Source organism: Microtus ochrogaster, linkage group LG5 (assembly GCF_000317375.1).
Source record: "Microtus ochrogaster isolate Prairie Vole_2 linkage group LG5, MicOch1.0, whole genome shotgun sequence".
NCBI lineage: Eukaryota > Metazoa > Chordata > Mammalia > Rodentia > Cricetidae > Microtus > Microtus ochrogaster.
The window spans coordinates 28,688,154-28,691,901 of NC_022031.1; positions in this window are offsets into that span (position 1 = coordinate 28,688,154).

A 3,748-nucleotide genomic window follows, 5' to 3' on the forward strand; every position below is an offset into this window, starting at 1 on the left:
GCAGCTGTAGGCACTCAGATCAGGGGATTACAAGTTGTTTACAAGAAATTCAGGATCTGGGGTCTCACTGCTCCCAACATATGTCATATGATTCCTTCTTCTTCTTCTTCTTCTTCTTCTTCTTCTTCTTCTTCTTCTTCTTCTTCTTCTTCTTCTTCTTCTTCTTCTTCTTCTTCTTCTTCTTCTTTTTTCACTTCCCAAAAAAATCCTTGTGCTGCTGCTGTTCTAAGTGACAATGAACTAAACCTTCTTCTACACTAAGAACTCCAGCAACCTATTGTCATTTCTACGATTTATCAAGCCCAGAATGAGTGTGTGACTTCTGGTCCTCTCTGTCTTTCATGTGATCATTTTTTTAAAGTTTGATTTGTTTTTCATCCTTTGTATACAACAAATGTGTTTAAGGATATCAACAGAAATGCAAACACGCATGCAAAATATTTGAGTTTCACACGATATTTGTGAGAAGTTACATTTGCTGAATGTTTGGAAAATGGGAACTTATAGAACATAACCATGTTAATGTTCCAAGGTGTCAGGTATCTTGTCTTAATATTTCAGTATCCAAAGACCAGTGCTTCTCTGAAATCAATTGCCACAATGTTCTCATTTTTTTCTTGCCCTGTTCTATCTTCAGACTATGGTATGTTTCATAATTCAGAATGACCCATGTTACTTTTCTTTATATTTAGTTCTAAATTACTAATTTCAATTGGTGCTTCAGTTGCTATTACAAACAACTTATTGTCATCAACATTATTCAACAGTGACTTATTATCGTAAAGCAGAATAGATAAAACAAATATTATAGTCGAAACAATTCTTCAAAAAAAAAAGCTATTTCTCATTAGGATAACCAACATGCTGTACATTTCCAGATAACATGTGACATTATTTACCCTTTAATATTGGTTTCTTGTTTTAAATTAAGTATATAAAGATGCATGTGTAGTAACTTTTTTTAGTTTTCGTATTTTGTTTGTCTTCTAACCTAAGTGACAGCAACACAATTCTTTTTAGCATTATTACTAAATTTACAACATAACTACCAATACTATTATCAATATCATCCATAAGGTACAGCAAAATAGATTCTCACCTTTAAGAGAATAAAATCCTGTGAGGCATTATAAATTCAATACACTGTATAAGAGAAACAGTAGACTCTGGAAGCAAAGGTGTGTTTCCTAAATTACCACAATGATAGATAGATAGATGATAGATAGATAGATAGATAGATAGATAGATAGATAGATAGATAGATAGATGATAGATAGAGATAGATAAATGTGGGTATATTCTATTTAAATATACATTCTATATAAAAATTATATTCCCACCTTACTCTTTTACTCTGCTGTTTCTCAAAAATTTTTTATGTTTTTCTTGAGGATGCCACTAATGCTCCTACATCTGATATGCATTCTAAGACAGGGAATTTTTACCTAAATATGAAACATGGCCCATGTTAAGCATATCAATCTAAATCCAGTGTTCATATTTTAATATAAGCCTTAATATCTTTTGTAGACAGCTGTTAACTTGGGGATATTATAACTCAAATAAAACAAGTTATATATGCCCACCTGATAGAATAAACTCTCTTGGCACTAGATCCACATCTTAATTTAATCTTCAACTTTATTGTAGATGTACATATGACAACAGAGGAGAAATGCATCTGTGTAAAAGCTCAAAAGATCCTGATGAAGGTGCATAAGTTTAAAGGATATATAGGGATAAAATGTTCAATATATACACTTTTCTGAAATTTAACAATTATAACTTAAACATTTCAGAGTATATAAGTTTCTAAAAAAGGAGAATTATATTTTAGAATTAATTACAGATCATTGATATGACATTTAGAGCACTAATTAATTCTTCAATGTAACACAAGATAAAATACATTTCTAAAGATCATTTCATATACAAAATATCTGTGTAATAAATTCATAAATAAATAAGAGCTGGAGTTTAAGGAACTTTTGAGACCTACAATAATCCAATATACATTAAAATATGGTCTGGAGAATGGCTCAGCAGTTAAGAGCACTGGCTGCTCTTCCAGAGGACCTGGGTTCAATTCCTATCATCCACATGGCAGCTCGCAACTGTCTATAATTCCAGTTCTAAGGGATCCAACGCCCTCACACAGACATGCAGGCAGGCAAAATACCAATACACATAAAATAAAAAAAATTATTAAAAAAAGTATTGTAAAAGAAATGTCTGAAACTTTTTTGCTACAACATTATTTAATTGCAGGGAGTCACAAAGGTTTGTTATAATTTACAGTTAGGTTTCGTTTCACCCTCACTGTGTTAAATTGGTAATTGCAGCCTTGTGGAATGGTAACAAAGTCTAAAACAAAGATGACTAAAGCATTAAGCGTGTTCTCAAGGATTGCTGAGTTTCCTGGGGGAAACATATGATTAAATTATGAACAAAGGAACAGTGGAAATGTGAAACAATATTTTTATGCACATTTACATCATGATATAATGACCTCTATGATAAGAGTATTATTGAAAGGACACTTTATAGGTAGGAAAACATACAGAGAGCTTTTGCAATATAAAATAACTTCTTTGGTGAAAAAAGTACTAAAAGACTCTTTGCAAAAGAGAAATGAACTGGTATGGGGACATATCATTGAATTTATGGCCTTGTATACAACTAATTAGATAAACATGCAAAATGAATTCTAGAGCCACAAGTAAATTCAAGTGCTTACCAGCATTCTTTAATTACTCAGCAACCTTTTGAGCTTTTAATACCTTTACTAAAGATTTGTTCCTAGCATTGAAACTAATTTTAATGGATGCTTAATTATACTATATATTAACTGTAAAATAATTAAACTCACTATATTGTAATAAGATTCAATAACTTAATGGTGAGAGTTTCCTATTTAGGTAATCTGTTATTTTGACCACTATTTTGTCATCTCACTTACACGAGAATGCAGTATTAGCTGCTTTTCTCTGACCCCAAATGCACGTTACCTTAGCTATATACAGTTACAATATTCAATTACTATTGGCTTCATTCATTCTGAATTTAATCTTTCAAAAACAAAATTTTAATTCTAATATTTATCATGATTTATAACATTTTGTTACATCCCATTCTCAAAAAAATTAAATGAATAACTATAAGAAAATACTGATTCCTTAAGAGATTTCTCACAGTTGTATTGACAGAACTACCAAAATGAGAGAAACTAAGGTATGACAGGGAAAGACCAGCATGAGTATTGGTTTAGACTGGCTAGTACCATCTAGATTTCATCCATAATTCAGGATCTTTTGGGATTTTTACAGAGGTAGGGGCATTAGATAAGACATTCAAGGAAACTATCTCCTGGTGCTAAGAATCACTCGTTTGTATTAACCATCTTGAAAGTTGTAGGAAATTGTCCCGGAAGTCACAGGAGCAACAGAAAGATTCTGCATCCTCAGAAGACTCTGGGTTCATTGTATTGTCATGTGTTCACTCTTACAAGTTTTTAAGAGGAACAGAGAAAGAAATATCTGAACTGTTTGTTGTTTGACACCCTTATTATCCCAGAGATGTTTATGCAGTACCATCTTACAAACATGGTCACTGATCCTAACAAGATCCAATACACAAACACAAGGGGAGATAAAGGGTCACCTTATTTCACGAATGTGCCATTGACTTCTCCACTTCACACACACACACACACACACACACACACACACACACACACACACACACACAC